We start from the raw sequence: 17,529 nt of genomic DNA, 5'->3' as shown, positions 1-17,529 counted from the left end.
AGTGTCACAAAGAGTCAGACACAACTGAGCGACTAAACTATCACTGCACTGTATATTGGTGACATGGGGTTTAGCATACATTACTCCATTTGGGGCCTGTTTTCTTGTTTTTAACAATTTTGAGTCCTTCCAAAATACTGATGTCAATAACAAATTCAACTTACACCACAGCTTACTTTCAGAAGCATCTGTCTCCTCCTTCTAATACACAACTAGTTTGATTTCAACACTGATTCATAGGTTTCCTGATAATAAAGATGGGGTTGCATTTGCATGTGACAGACAAGACATGCTTTGCTTCTGCTCTGCCAGGAAACACCATTCCCCCCGAAAAACTTTACTTCCATTTCTCATAAGGCGTTGACGCCTTTAAAAAAAATCCTAGTATTTGGGAGATGTTTAAAATATGACATCCCCGTGTTCACCATCTAACCTGGAGGGTCACAGGATGGAGGAGGAAGACCGCAAGTAAGAAAAGAGGAGACAGAGGAAGTTAATGGTAACAAAGACACACTTGCCAAATTCAGAAATTTGAAATACACAGCTTTGCAAGGGTTCAAGCAAGAATGTTTCTACCTTTCCAAGTTATGTTCCCTATGTGAAGGGGACTTAAAAATCTTAAATAAATGTAAATATTTATATTAAAGGGTATGGCTAAAAAAGTTTTAAATCTGGCACATAAGTTCCTAAAAGCACAGAACAAGAATCAAGCATTTCCTGTAAGTAATGCCTAACAGACTAACGTGTACCATAAATGCAGGGCAACAAGGGTGTGCTGTCGGCTCATTTCTTAGATTAAGATGCAGCAAAGTCCATGGCAAAGTTGCCTGGAAAAGATGATGGGAGGAAATATAGCTCTATCCCCCAGCTACTAATAAAATTGTAGCTACAATTATTCCCGATGGTTCACAAAGCAGTCCTAGACTCCCGGATTGCTGCAAAGAGAGGCATTTAATGAGGATAGCACATCAATCTCTCTGTCCATTAAACCCTTCAGTGAGTCTGATGCCTGTTGTGTTTCTTAATTTTGCAGGGATAAATTTTTACTACATTGCTTAGTGCTCTCAATCCTGGTGGTAGGGAGCTTGGGGGAGTGAGAAGGACAGTTTAAAGAAGAATGCCACAGAGTGCTTATTTGCCGAAAGCGTATTCACTGAAAAAAACATACTGTGTGATGAAAGAGCTTTACAAATGTTATGGTAGGAATTGCTGAGCTCTACTATAATTTCTTATGAAACCCTTTTAGCTTGGATTCATCAGGAGATCAAACAAAATGACTTGTCCATTTCAGGATCTAGTAGCTTTTGGTAAATATGACAGCTCAGGATCTGTAGATGGTGGAGTAAATCGGAGGCAGGCCGATTGGTCACAAACCCAGAGAAAATCAAGTACATAAAACGACAAGAGCCCCCAGAAGTGGTGGAAGGCTGGGTGCAGTGGTGCATGAAGGGCGAAACCTCTTGTGTCTCACAGGGTTCAAGAACTATGAAAGAACCTCCAGATGAAGAGTGGGATGACTCCACAAGGAGCCTCCAGACACTGTGGGAGAAACTCCTCTCAGTTGGATGCTCTTATAGCAATGGAGTGTCATGGACAACCTGTTGAAGGGATCGCTTAACCAAGGACCATGAGGCAGGTTACAGTGGAGTTTAGAATGAGAGAGAGGACCCAGGAGAAAAGACATTGCCAACTGAAGTTACATTTGCTTTCAGTCTCTCAGCAATTCCCATCTGTCCCCTAAGCCTTCAGCTCTGATCAAATGCCCTCCCTAGAGAAAAATCTTGCATTATGTTTGCATGACAAGGTATTAGAACCTGAAAACTATGGTGCTATTAAATGTGATTTTTGCTCAACCATATCCTTTTTTGAAGATGTATCACATAAGAGTGGAATGAGGAATGCCTGTGACCTCCGTTGAACTTTAAACACAATATTCATTAAATACATTATAATCCACAACAGAAAGAGGCAAGCTGTAGTAAGAGACACTGAGTAAAACCCACTCTGTATTCATAAAGAGCCCCAGAAATCACCAGGCATTTCACATGTTTCTTTTGTATCAAAACACACGGGATTAATAAATGGTATTGGTTGTCTGTGGTTCTCAAGCCAATTCCACTAAGATTCATGTGTCTGCCTCTCATAGATGAATTATACATATTGTATTATGGAAAACAATATGAACAACATGAAATCCTATAAAACATTTTCCTTCCCCAGAAATTATACTTGTTTATTGACTACTTTGACTTCCCTGGTGCCTAAGATGGTCAAGAATCCACCTGCAATGCAGGATACCTGGGTCCGATCCCTGGGTCAGGAAGATCCCTTAGAGAAGGGAATGGCTATGCACTGCAATATTCTTGCCTGGAGAATCCCATGGACAGAGGAGCCTGGTGGGCTACAGTCCATGGGGTCAAAAAGAGTCGGACATGAATTACTGTTTCTATTAGATTATAGAGAGGAACTGATCCTTTGTGTTTTGATTGAAGTTAAAGTGTTTGGAACTGGGTATCTTCACTGGATTTCAAGTTTGTTAAGAGAGTTGGGATTGGATGGTGTCTCAGTCTGCTTGGGCTGCATAACAAAATACCACAGAATGAAAGACTTAAACAAAAGACATTTCTTTTCTCACAGTTCTGGATAGCAACCCGCTCCAGCCTGGAGAATCCCAAGGACAGGGGAGCCTGGTGGGCTACAGTCCATAGGGTCACAAAGAATCGGACACGGCTGAAATGACTTAGCACGTGCAGTTCCAGAGGCTGGAGGGCTGAGACCAGGAAGCCAGCATGCACGGCCCCGGGGAGAGCTCCCTCCCTCGCTTGAAGATGGCTGCCTCCTTGCTGTGTCCCCTCCTCACTTAGAATTATTAAAAGAATGGTGAACTTTTTTAACAGAGCAGAAGCCCCGAGCTGATGAGCTGGACATCTAGAGATGCTAGGAGGAGAAGAAAGGAAGATCATGACCCCGTGGCAGGCAGAACGCTGGTTTTCCTGCACCTGGTGGACTAAAATCTGTGTGGTTCCTTGGGTGAGAAGACAGAGATAGGACATTCATGCACATGGTGTTCCCTCTATTTGGAGACCTATGTGGAAGCTCCTGTTTCTCCTCATTTGAATCATGACTATGATTGCATCTATTGAATAAACACAGGGTTAATCACTTTTTTTGTTTTTTCTGGATCCAGGAATACATCTCCACTGATCACTTAATCCACCCTGTGGTCAGTTTGAGAAACTGACTAATCAGATAGCAGACAGAATTCTTAGGAAACTCAAATGAAGCATAGCTTCTCCTAAGAAAAGCTATTTCGAGAACCACCGACCCAGAATTTGGCTAAATGTTGCAGAAAATTGCTAATTACAGTCATGCGTGGTAGTCATTCAGCATTACAATTTTTTAAAATTAATAAGCATAAGCAGCTATTATGTGTGTACTATGTCACCTATGAATAATTGCTGGATTGAAAACAATATTCACTTTATCTTTAGGTAAATATGTGATCCTTATAAACAACTCATGGAAATATTGGCTGGGAAAAGACAGAGAAAAATTAGATAAAAGTTCAAGGTCAATGTTGATGTTCACTCTTTTCTTCCATAAGTTTGCCCTCATTAGATCCTCATAATCATGGCAGGAAGTAAACAATGAGGGTTTAGTCATTTTCACATTTTTCAAAAAGTGCTTTGTTTTTGAAACTAAGATTTTGCTTTCAGGCTAGGCACCTTTGTGACTATTTTTAATCATTATTTTCCAGGAAAGATAAGTAAAGCTGAATAAGAAATATTTCATTGAAATGATTTATGTCTTAGTAAACTGCATATTAGCATCCTAATTTATAGGCACATACAAAGCAGTTTAAAACACCATGAAATCTGCTATTGTTACTAGGCTATTCAATAACTTTATAAGCCTATATATGACTGTAAAAATCTGTAACTTCTTACAACATACACTGTAATTGTTGAAATCAAGTAAAACATTTCTAATTAAAGAAAGGTCAGGTTCAGCAAAGAGAACTGAAGAATTTAATATGACAAAAACATAGTTTTCCCTTTATTTGTGAAGAAATCTTTGACCTCAGTTTGCCAAGGTTTGCCAAGACTGATCGTTCCAACTACACTTTCTCCCCCCAGATGCTAAAAACTTAAACCAAGCAGCTTAAAAATAAACAAATAATAAAAACTGAAATAAAAATTGGCTGGAAATTTCAGTGGCATAAAAGTTAAATAGATAAGTTTAAAAAATGTTTAGAGTAATATCATTTTAAAGCTGCCTACATATCCCAGCTCACCCATATACTATCTCAATACTAGTCCATATCATTTTATTGTAGAGATTAAGGATGCTTTATTTTCTGACCTGCATTAGAAAAGAAATGATTGCATCACAATTATCTACTATCTTTAATGCAAACTTCCTCTACCTAGTAAACCATGTCCCCTAAAAAACCTAACAGCTTTGCACAGACTTCTTGTCACTAATTTTATCCCATTATCATTTTAATACTGAACTTTATTTTAAAATATTAAACATAAAAAGAACATAATCGTTTGGAAAAAAATGCTGTATCATGAGCAGTAGGGGATAAAATGGATACATTTCCTCAGATATTTAAGCCTTTTTTGATAGTCTTTTGTGGTTTACTCCTATAAATGAGAGTTTTTCCCATTGAACAAAGAAAATTCAAGGGACTGTGTGTGTGCATGCGAGCTTGCTAAGTCCTTCAGTCATATTCAACTCTTTGCGACCCTGTGGACATAGCTTGCCAGGTTCCTCTGTCCATTGAATTCTACAGGCAAGAATACTGGAGTGGGTTACCATGCCCTCCTACAGAGGATCTTCCCGACCCAGGGATGGACCCTGCATTTCTCAGTCTCCTGCAATGGCAGATGGGTTCTTTACCTATCACTAGCACCACCTGGGAAGCCCTTCAAGGGAAAAGAAAATGTCTTTATAATGTAGCTTTCCTTGGCCATTTCTGGGCTTCCCTTGTGGCTCAGTTGGTAAAGAATCTGCTTGCAATATGGGAGACCTGGGTTCAATCCCTGGATTGGGAAGATCCCCTGGAGAAGGAAAAGGCTACCCACTCCAGTTTGTCAGTTGTTTCATTTGTTATTATTTTCTCCCATTCTGAGGGTTGTCTTTTCACCTTGTTTCTAGTTTCCTTTGCTGTTCAAAAGCTCTTAAATTTAATTAGGTCCCACTTGCTTGTTTTTGTTTTTATTTCTATTGCTCTAGGAATTGGGTCATAGAGGATCTTGCTTTATGTCATCAAGTGTTCTGCCTGTTTTCCTCTAAGACATTTATGGTTGCTGGTCTTACATTTAGGTCTTTAATCCATTTTGAGTTTATCTTTGTGTATAGTGTTAGGAAGGTTTCTAATTTCATTCTTTTACATGTAGCTGTCCAGTTTTCTCAGCACCACTTATTGAAGAGACTGTCTTTGCCCCATTGTATATTCTTGCCTCCTTTGTCACAAATAAGGTACCCATAGGTGCATAGGTTTATTTCTGTGCTCTCTATTCGTCCCATTGGTCTACATTTCTGTTTTTGTGCCAGTACTATACTGTCTCAATGACGGTAGCTTTGTAGTATAACCTGAAGTCAGGAAGGTTGATTTCACCAGCTCCATTCTTCTTTCTCAAGACTGCTTTGGGTATTCAGGGTCTTTTGTGTTTCCATAAGAATTGTGAAATTTTTGTTGTAGTTCTGTGCAAAATGCCATTGGTAATTTGATAGGGATTGCATTGAATCTGTAGATTGCATTTGGTAGTATAGTCATTTTCATAATATTGATTCTTCCTACCCAGGAACATGGAATATCTCTTCATCTGTTTGTGTCATCTTTGATTTCTTTCATCAGTGTCTTATAATTTTCTGTATATAGTTATTTTGTCTCCTTAGGTAGGTTTATTCCTAGATATTTTACTCTTTTTGTTGCAATGGTGAATGGGGTTGATTCCTTAATTTCTCTTTTTGATTTTTCATTGTTAGTATATAAGAATGCAAGTGATTTCTGTGTATTGATTTTGTATCCCGCAACTTTGCTAAATTCACTGATTAACTGTAGTAATTTTCTGATAGTATCTTTAGGATTTTCTATGTATAGTATCATGTCATCTGCAAACAATGAGAGCTTTACTTCTTTTCCCATCTGGATTCCTTTTATTTCTTTTTCTTCTCTGGTTACCATAGCTAGGACTTCCAAAACTATGTTGAATAATAGTGGTGAGAATGGACACCCTTGTCTTGTTCCTGATATTAGAATGAATGCGTTCTGCTTTTCACCATTAAGAATAATGTGAAACCTGGGTTTTAATAAGTTCTCCAGATGATTCTGATGCTCACTGTAGTTTGAGAGCCTCTGGCTTATGGTGTCATCTTTCAAAATATTTCTTCCACACAAAGTTATTGCATAGAAGATGTTGCATATCATGGCAAAAACTTACTCTGCACAACATGAAACCAAACTACACCTGATATTCAACCACTAAGCTATAATATGGAATAAAGGTAATTCACAATCTTCATTTTCTCTATGGAGAATTGATACTTGAATACTGGCTATGCTCCAATATCATGAAAATAGATCAGCATATTCTGGAATATCTCACTCAACACAAATGAGTTTTATAGTAGACCTTTGAATAATGTGGGGATTAGAGGCACCAACCCTCTACACAGTTGGAAAATCTGCCTATAGCTTATAGTCAGCCTCTGAATCTGTGGTTTTGCATCCATGGATTCAACTTGGTACAGACTGTGTAGCCCTGCAGTATTTACTATTGAAAAAAATCCACATGTAAATGGACCCATGCAGCTCAAACCTGTGTTGTTCAACTTAACTGTAAAAGGTACCTAAGCAATGGACTATTTAGAGAACCCAAGAAGCCTTTTTCCATCCACAGGGTATGATGGTAGCCAAGACAGACAAAAATGCCTCCTCATGACCATCATCTTGTAGAGAATGTAGACATAAATAATGTTAGGTAACATATGTCATTTATGCACATATGCCATATATGGTTGGTCCTGAGTTAGAAGCAGGTGGGTGAGAAAGACATAAATTCTCAGTCCTTGACCATGTCCTGACCATTCTGATCCACTTGCTCCAGAGGTTGTGGTGTGGCTTCCTGGATGGATTACTGCAGCATCTGGGGTTTGTGCTCCCTGGGCAACTGCTACAGAGGTTTGAGGTCAGAGTTCTACTGTCATCTATGGTCTCTCTATTGCCCTTTTATACATTCAGCCTCTCTCTTTGAGAGAAATGGAGAACCATCATAGGATTTTGCACCCTACAATGAAGGGTTCGGTGAAGGTAATTTGGTAATTTTATTTATACATTAAAATGGTCACTCTGGCTCTTATTTGAAGAATAGATGGTAGGGAGGTAAGGATGAAAGGGAAATCTGCTCTAATATTAGTGAAAGAACACAGGAAGATGTGATTCTTACTGTTATCAGAATGTGAAGAATGTACAAAGAGGTTGACCTGACCAACTCTCAGGCTTTGTGGAATAAGCATAAGGAAGCAAGTTAAGAGGTGAGGAAGGAGAGGGCATGAGCCACCAGGTGAATATCATTATTTTCCTCTGAATTTAAGCAGGTAAAGACAGTATTGACAAGGGAGGGGGTGGACAAAGTGAACAGGTAACTCAATGAATATTTTTTAAGCATATAGTTTTTTGATGCTGCTGTGAAAGTTGTTAAAAAAAATATCTGGGGTAAATTATGTTTCTGAGTTTCTTTGAGGGATATCACATCTGTCTAGACTAACAGAAGCCTGCATAAAATGGCCAGGCCCATTCTTCAGTTATGGATTTCAGCAAGATTAAAAGATTAAAAATAAAGAGAAGAAAAAAAAAAAAACAAACACCCAGCAATAGGTATTTGAAGAACAGAGGATTTTATGTTCTCTTTGATGATGATCCATTAAAATATTTTGCCCATGGTTTCTCATTGACTTAATTAGCAAATTCTTTTATTCTCCAAAGAAATATGACATAAGATGCAAGAGTACTTTTATTGGTTTTCTTGTCAAGGTTTTGGGGATCCAACTTAGATGAGAAGTTTTAATTGTACTGTCAGCAGGCATTAAAGTGCATCTTAAGCTGAAATGTATTTGCTGCCATGAATATAAATCTTGTAAACAAATAAATACTCAGTATAAAATTGCCCGGGTTCCTTCAGCTAGAGGATTGTAAGAGAACAGTTTCAAAGGAGTTGCAAATGGTCAACCCAGAGAGGGTTTAGTAGGAAGTAGCAACATTCAGGAGACGTTTTAATGTATGTTTTACAATTTCTATAGAAATAAAAATATGATGGAAATAAGAATGAACACATTGACACAACTACCAGTGGCACAATTTTGTAAAATAGGTTTTCATTCTAATATATCCATTTTTTGTTAAAGAAATGGACCTAGAGATAGCGATAGGTAGATTTATGACTGCTGACATATCCGTAAAGTTCTTAGAACAGTGCCTAGACATAGAAGCCTTTTGTATTATTTTGGTCTTATATATACACTATCTGTATCTTTGGTTTTTCTTTTAGAGAACTAACTCTTCTTTGTTTTTAGTCTAATAAAGCATTAGTAGGTTTCTCATGCCAAAATTAAGATGAAGAACTCAATTTACTTTTTGACTGTCTTGTATGTTTAACCTTTCTGTGGCAGAGTATGTGTGTGCTATTTTTAAGTTTTATGGGAATAACATCTTTCTTTTAGACACAAGTCCATAAAAATAAAGTAATATTTTTGTATTAGCTGACCGTTTGCAGGAGCACATCCACATTTCAATATAAGTGGCAAACTGGAAAAATGAGAAAATAAAATTTTTCAGTCCAACTAAGATTTAAATATAGGTGCCTCTTGAGAATCCCTTGGACTGCAAGGAGATCAAACCAGTCAATACTAAAGGAAATCAATCCTGAATATTCATTGGAAGGACTGATGCTGAAGCTGAAGCTCCAAAGCTTTGGCCACCTAATGCGAAGAACTGACTAATTAGAAAAGACCCTGATGCTGGGAAAGATGGAAGGCTGAAGGAGAAGGGGATGACAGAGGATGAGATGGTTGGATGGCATCACTGACTCGATGGACATGAGTTGAGCAAGGTCTGGGAGTTGGTGATGGACAGGGAAGCCTGGCGTGCTGCAGTCACAGAGTCAGACATGACTGAGTGACTGAACTGAACTGATAGATGCCTCATTTTTAACCACCCCCATGCAATCCTTTGCTAATAAATATACTTTTTAATGCAAAAATTAGTTGATTTTTAGGGGACTTTGATGCTGATGGACTTTAAGTGATTGAATTTATTCAAATCCACAAATATCCATTTGCCCAGAAGTTGAATGAAAATTTCACATTCATGTTCACACATGAATACCCACATAATTTGTCTTAATTTTTAGCTCCTTTCAGTTATCTAAAGAGTTGCATTAGCCATTTTCCTCCTTGAACAGACCCATGATTTTAGGTGACCTCTGGACTTAGGGTTTCATCAGTGTTAAATATGAAGACTGGGAAGTTTTGTAAAAGTAATTATACAAAAATATTTGTGAATACCTAGAAACATGCTAAAAACCCAGTGGCCTGAAATTTGAGTATATATTGCATACCTTACCATAAACTTAATGATAAAGGTAAAGTCAGGGCTGAGCTAAGGATTACTGAGTAGAAGAGAAATATAAAATATATTGGTTATCTACAAATCGTTTACCATTTAGTTGATAAGAAAGTGCATCACAGGAACTTCCCTAGTGGTCCAGTTAAGAATCTGCTTTGCAATGCAGGGGATGTGGGTTTGATCCCTAGTCAGGGAACTAAGATCCCACATGCTGTGGAAGACCCAATGCAGCCAAATAAACAAGTAAGTATTGTTTAAGAAAAGAAAGTACATCATGAAACAAATAAGATATATACAAACACAAATTAAAGGATAATATGACTAAAGAAAGTGAAAGTATAACTAAAGAAACTAAAGAAAGTATAACTAAGGAAACAGCTTCCCAGATAGCTCAGTTGGTAAAGAATCCACCTGCAATGAAGGAGGCCCCAGTTCAATTCCTGGGTCAGGAAGATCCACTGAAGAAGGGATTAGCTTACCCACTCCAGCATTCTTGGGCTTCCCTTTTGGCTTAGCTGGTAAAGGAATCCATCTGCAATGTGGGAGACCTGGGTTCAATCCCTGGGTTGGGAAGCCCTCTTGGAGAAGGGAAAGGCTACCCACTCCAGTATTCTGGCCTGAAGAATTCCATGGACTGCATAGTCCATGGGTCGCAAAGAGTTGGACACAACTGAGTGACTTTTGCTTCACTTCAGAACTATTGATATAAATAATTAGATATGTGGTATATTTAAAAAGCATTAATTGAATAATAAGCTGTCAATAGATGCTTTGTACATAAAAATCTCAGGAGGAGAGTGCTTGTGAAACTTCAAGGAAGATGCCATTAGGAGGTAGATCTGAAGGATGGAGAGAGTATTAATAAATCCAGAGGTGACAGAGAGAATTCTCATTGAGGGAAAGAACAGGAGCAAATCCAGACACATTATCATGGTGGGGTTACTGGAGCTGAGGGAGGGAGACACAGTAAGTGTCACTATCCTGAATTAGATGGGGTTTCTGGAGGGAATATTAAGAAATAGTATTGATATTTAGTATTAAAGATTGACTCCTACTCCAGAGAGCTTTAAAAGAAGTAGATGTGCTTTCATTGAGTACAGTAGACTATTAGGAGGTATTATAAACATTTGAATTGAACAGCAATGTAAAAAACTTGTGTTTGAAGCTTAAACCAATAGCAAAATGTAGCAGGAATTCAAGCAGGAAAGGAGGACTACAGGAAACACGATTAGAACTGGAAACCGATGTATCTATCTGTCAGCTATCTCTGAAGGATCATCTTTATCCTCAGAGCAAACCTTAGACAGAGCTGTCTTTCTAATGTTCAGCGAATTCCACTTCCTTTGGCATTCTGCCTCTCTTTTCCTTGTCCTTTGAACAATGAGTTAACATCCTTTGATAGAGATAAATTACGTTTCAGCCCCTTATTAAAAAACTTGCAGACAGTATAGCTAAATGTTTCTTAAAGGTGAGCACTGCAAGTTATAGAATAGCAAACTTGGCATTGTTTTCAGGGAAAATATCAGAATAAATGGTCGTATAGAGTGCTTAATGCAGAAGAAGTGCTCTTTAAGTGCCAACATGGGCCCATAAATATCAAGTCATGAGACAAACCTCACTGCCTTTTCTGGCACAGTTGTCACAATAAAGAGAAAGAGAAACTAGATATACTAACCCAAACTTGAGTGAGGCAGTTCACCCACTGTATCTGGTGAGTCTTCAACACATCCGAATAGCAGTTCGGATGAATGACAGCATTTCCCCAGTTAGTCTCCGTCTTTGGATAAATATAACCTAGAGGGAGGTCTCTGGGAGTTTCTATAAAGTTTGGTCTTTGACTGTGCCCTAGTTTATGCATCAGATACCAAAATTATCACAACAGATTTAGAAAATGGAGAGGACTGAAGATGAATTTTAAGAGACATAACGGGGGACTTCCCTAGTGGTCCAGGGGTTAAGACTTTGCCTTCCAATGTAGGGGGTGCAGGGGGATCCCTGGTCTAGGAGCTAGGATCCTGCATGCCCCGTGGCAAAAAAATCCAAAACATAAAACAGAAGCAATATTGAAACAAACTCAATAAAGGCTTTTTAAAAAATAGTCTATATAAAAAGATCTTTAGGGAAAAAAGAGGCATAATGGAAAGTTCCTTTCTCTGATATGGGCCGACCATCACTCAAGTACAGGCTGGGAATATGTAAATTATGAACTATCATGGAGAAGGTTGCCATATACTTAACTATTGTCCTGAGAACAAATCCTCAATTTATGTCATCCAATATACTTACTGTTCTCAAAGGGAATATTCAGATACTAAATTCAGAAGGAGATATTACAGGACAAGATGGACGTGGGGAGCAAACTGGCATAGGTAGCTACCAGCAGTGACCACTGGAAGGGCTGACTCTTCCATTCCAAGGGTGATTTTCCCCAAACAGTTCACTCAGTACAACTCTTTTAGGTGAAGGATTTTATCTACATTTTAACCTCTCATGCCTGAAAAATGACATGCTTATTCACGCACTTGCAATTCCCAGTAACTAAAAGCCCTCACTGGACAACTGCATGCTTTGATGCTCAGCATGTAATTCAGTGCCATTCAAATGATACACAAGTAATTTACAACCATGGTTGAGACAGTTTGTGCTTCTAGCAGAATTGGAGCTCTACAGTACCTAGCAGCACTAGCTCTCTAATGTTACACATGAAAAAATTAAAAGGAAAGGAAAGGCAAAAATAAAGGAAAGGACAAGGAAAGATTAACATTTTTTGTCCTTTTGCTACTCCAAAATGTTCTACTCTTTTATTTTGTTGGAGAATAAAATCTAAGGGGTAAAAGCCAGAAACTGAAATTACTAGTCATTTGTAACTTCTTGTTATAAGAAACATATTAACTCCAGTGATAATTTCCATATAACCTTGTTATTATCTGAGAGTGACCCGCAGCTGCTAAAGACTACGGCTGTTAATGAAGGTGCCTATGGAGTTTCTCTCTTTTAAAAACTCAGTCAGGCTTTTCTCTGTTCGTTATTTAGAAGCATGACATAGTGGAATAACCACAACTGGGAAAACATGAGTCAGGATTTGGGTTGTTCATAGTTTTGGGTGATTGTCTCACTTACTTTTTCCACCACATTAGCACTTTGGCTTCTGCACAGCCAGAGAACAAATAAGCCAAGCCTTGAACTGTACCTGCTCACAGATAACAAGGTGATACATTTTACAAACATATAAAATGAACTGAAAGATAATTCAAGCAGAAAATACACCCCTTTTATATTTCAAATGGCTTGTAGGTAATTAATCAACTGAGTCCTGTCACATGGAAAAAACATTTTATTAAGCATGACTAAATACCTAGGCTCACAAAACATAAATACAGACTAAAATATAGAAAATGAACACTGCGAAAAATTGTGTCTGCCTTTATGTCATTGAGAAATGTTCTTTATTTTTAGCTTATTAATACAGGTCATATTTGGGGGGTAAATCACTTTCATCTATTTTATTTGAATATGGTATCATATTTTTTGAAGTCCTGATAAGATAAATTTTCTATTCACTTACTAAACATTTACTGAATCCCTTTTGTTGGTATTGTTTATGAATAATAACAATGCCAATTATTTTACAGATACTTTCTAAATTTCAGACCCTGGCTAAGTACTTTATATACATTGCCTCATCTAGTCCACACAAGATCCTCTATGATGAAGGTATTATCTGCCTTTTGCTGATGGAGAAATGGAAGCTGAGAGAGGTGAAATAACTTGCTTAACATTTCATAGCTAAAGGGCTGTGATAACGGACTTCTGGTTCAGTTCTCTCAGAGACCAAAGCTACACTATGCTTTCTTCTATCAATCGTCCTGATACGTGTGTGCGTGTGTGTATAAAATATGTGTGTACAGGTTTTGAGATAATCAAGTTCATGTAGAACACATGTATACTATTCCCCTACAAAGGAAAATGTTGCTGTTTTAAATTATGAATAGAATTAAACAATATTTGTTTTTTCTCACATATATCAAATGTTAAACTTTAAAAAATATATTTACCAAAATCTCAATTATTTTAAAGTATTATAAGAAACTGTTCATTTATTTGTTTGAAAATGTTGACTACCAATAATGTATAGCCTTAATCCCATCCCTTGAAGAGCAAATAAGTATATAAGCAAACAAGGAGAATGACAAGCTTTCAACTGGTTGTAGTGAACAGGCTACAGAGAGAGAATCCTAATATTAACAGATGTAGATGTTTAATATAAGAGAGCAATGTTCTATCTTGAAAACATGTTCTACTTTTAGCATTTTTGCTTTGGCATTTTCCCCGAATTTCTTTGTGACACCCTTCAATGAAAAAGAATTTGGTCCTCTATCTGGATTTCTCATTTCCTAGATCACTGGTTCTTAAAGTGTGGTCCCAGGCGTGAGCAGCTTTAGCATCGTCTGTGAAGTTGTCAGACTTGTGGATCCTCAAACTCCACCCCAGACCTAATGAATATGAAGTTCTTCGATGGGACCCAGCAATCTGTGTTCCATCAAAGCTTCCAAGTGATTCTAAATCACTTTTAAATACTTTAAAATAATTGTGATTTTGGTAAATGCATTTATTTAGAGTTTAACATTTGACACGTAGAGTGTTGAGAAAAAACAAATATTATTTATTTCAATCATAATTTAAAACAGCAACATTTTCCTCTGTGGGGAATTACTATACATGTGTTCTACATGGTATTATCTCAAAACATATACACATATTTTATACACACACACACACCTATCAGGACAATTAATAGAAGAAAGCAGAGTGTCTGGGTTAGAAACCACAGCTTTGGTCTCTGACAAAACTGAACCAGAAGTCCACTATCATAGCCCTTTAGTGTGCTAATGTGTGAGAACCACTGTCTTACATAAATAGCAAAGTCCTGAATAGAAGAAACTTATCAAATAGAAAAGGGCTTCCCAGGTGGTAGGGTGGTAAAGAATCTGCTTGCCAATGCAAGAGACACAAATTCGATTCCTGGGTTGGAGAGATCCCATGGAGGAGGAAATGACAACCCTCTCCAGTACTCTTGCCTGGAGAATCCCATGAACAGAGGAGCCTGGAGGGCTACAGTCCATGGGATCACAAAGAGTCAGACACGACTGAGCACGCACGTGAACACACACACACACTCACACACCCCAAACAGGAAACTTTATGCTACTTCCCAATAGTGCAAACTGTTTAACTGATGCTCAACACATACAAATATATTGCCTTATTTTTTCCTATTCCTTTGAGTTTTGTGTTGGCTCTTTGCATTTCTAACAATGGTTACCTCCTCAGGTTTTGCCTAACTGTATGTGGGAGACAGATACCTTCCGTCAGCCCTGCTGGATTCTGGGGCTATCATAGACCTGCCATGGATACATCTGCTCTATGCTCCTTGCTCCTTCATGAGGAAGGATTCTTAAGCTTGTATGACATTTCTGGACCCTAAAACACATCAGGTAGAGTGTTGAGAGCTTCTCTTTTCTTTTCCTAAAGTTGGTGTGAAAGCTCAAGTTTTGGCTTCTCCCTGGCCTACAGATCATGCTGACCCTCTATATGTGCTCTGCCTGGCCAAAGCCCACGGCCGCTGCCGCTGCTGGGAGCAGGCGCAGGGAGCTGGCCCGAGTGAGGGAAAGTGTGTCTGAGGCCCGGGGACCTCTGGGAGGGCCTGGGAGCCAGTGGGCTGGTCCATGCGGGCTGACCCACTGTTGCCTCACTCCTAGCAGCTTAAGGGTGGGCTTCTTCATGGACTCTGTGATGCAGCTAGTAGGACCCATGTCCCTTTAAATCCTCTTAGAGTCCTTTCTGCAGCTCTCCCAGCCTGTCCTGACCCCCAGTCACATCACTCAAAATTCAATACTCTGGTTGTGGTAAGCGAGAAAGGAGTGTCTCTGACTGCGTCCAGTATAGCTGGAGTAGTCGGGCTCCATCTCATCAATTCTTTCTCTAAGCTTTCCTTATTTTCATACCGTGGTCAGAATTTCGGGTGGGTCTTACTTATTCATTATTGTAGATTCTTCCAGATAAAAGATACCATTGTGTATTTGAAGCATATGCTTTATAAAAATCTGAATTTATAGAATTCTTAGGCAAATATCTAGAGTATAAAAGAAGTCCTGACCAAGTGAGATTTCGCCAATATAAACTGTTTGGAACACTTCTATTATTTAGAGAGGATAATAAAGTCTATGTAAACGCTTCTATTATTTACAGAGAATTAACAATCAGATCTGAAATAACAGTGAGGAAATCAGGTTTTTAATCCTACAGCCAAATCAAACTGACCCTGGAAAGTTCAGCTCACTAAAGAATAACCATCCCCATTTTATTGGTATATAAGCAGTAAGTAACCACAATCTATTACAAATGTGTTCTGTACAGTGTTACTGTTCTGGTTTCCATTAAGAGACAATATGACACCACTCTTATAGCAGAAAGTGAAGAAGAACTAAAGAACCTTTTGATGAAAGTGAAAGAAGAGAGTGAAAAAATTGGCTTAAAGCTCAACATTCTAAAACTTAAGATCATGGCATCCAGTCCCATCACTTCATGGCAAGTAGATGGGGAAACAATGGAAACAGTGACAGACTTTATTTTTGGGGGCTCCAAAATCACTGCAGATGGTGAATGAAGGCATGAAATTAAAAGATGCTTACTCCTTGGAAGAAAAGTTATGACCAATCTAGACAGCATATTAAAAAGCAGAGACATTACTTTGCTGATAAAGGTCTGTCTAGTCAAGGCTATGGTTTTTCCAGTAGTCATATATGGATGTGAGAGTTGAGCTGTAAAGAAAGCTAAGCCCGGAAAAATTGATGCTTTTGAACTGTGGTGTTGGAGAAGACCCTTGAGAGTCCCTTGGACTGCAAGGAGATCCAACCAGTCCATCCTAAAGGAGATCAGTCCTGGGTGTTCATTGGAAGGACTGATGCTGAAGCTGAAACTCTAGTTCTTTGGCCACCTGATGAGAAGAGCTGACTCATTTGAAAAGACCCTGATGCTGGGAGGGATTGAGGCGGAAGAAGAAGGGGGCAGCAGAGGATGAGATGGTTGGATGGCATCATTAACTCAATGGACAGAAGTTTGAGTAAACTCTGGGAGTTGGTGATGGACAGGGAGGCCTGGTGTGCTGCAGCCCATGGGGTCACAGAGTTGGACATGACTGAATGACTGAACTGAACTAATAATCTAGATTTGAATGTGATACCTGTCTTATATTGGCTCAGCATTAAGGAAAAGTAAATATAAAAAGCAAGATTTTGTAAAGTTATTATTTTGGTTCTCAAATAATTAATAGAGCAAGAAAAAAGATTTTAGAAAGCATCTCATGTTACCCTTGTCTTTTAGAAGGAGGAGAAAAACGAGGTTCAATAGTGCATGGTGGCCCTAAGTCATGGCAGAGCCAAATTGAGAATGGCTCTGTTGTTTCACAGATCTAAATTAATCACAGAAGCTGATGATATCTAGTTACTATTAGTGTTCAACTATTACTTGATACATGGATCACCCCACAGTCTCCTTAGTCAGGTACTTTACAAATATCTGTTGATACACAGAGTGTACATACTTAACACTCAGCAATGCTCTCTAAAGAAGGTGAATCCATCAGCAAAGCATGAGTATCAACTAGCAGCCTTCGTATGTACAGTCCTTATAGAGAAGGAAATAGTAACCCACTCCAGTATTCTCACCTGGAAAAGCCCATGGACAGAGGAGTCTGGTGGGCTATAGTCCGTGGAGTTGAGAAGAGTCGGACATGACTGAGTAACTGAGTATGTACAGTCTTTGTTCTGGGGCTCTTCAAAAAAATCTATGTAAATGATCACTCTTTCATATCTTTCCTATGTATTATCATAGAA

The sequence above is a fragment of the Dama dama genome, chromosome 32 (assembly GCF_033118175.1).
Source record: "Dama dama isolate Ldn47 chromosome 32, ASM3311817v1, whole genome shotgun sequence".
NCBI classification, from domain to species: Eukaryota; Metazoa; Chordata; class Mammalia; order Artiodactyla; family Cervidae; genus Dama; species Dama dama.
This window is presented reverse-complemented; position numbering follows the sequence as displayed.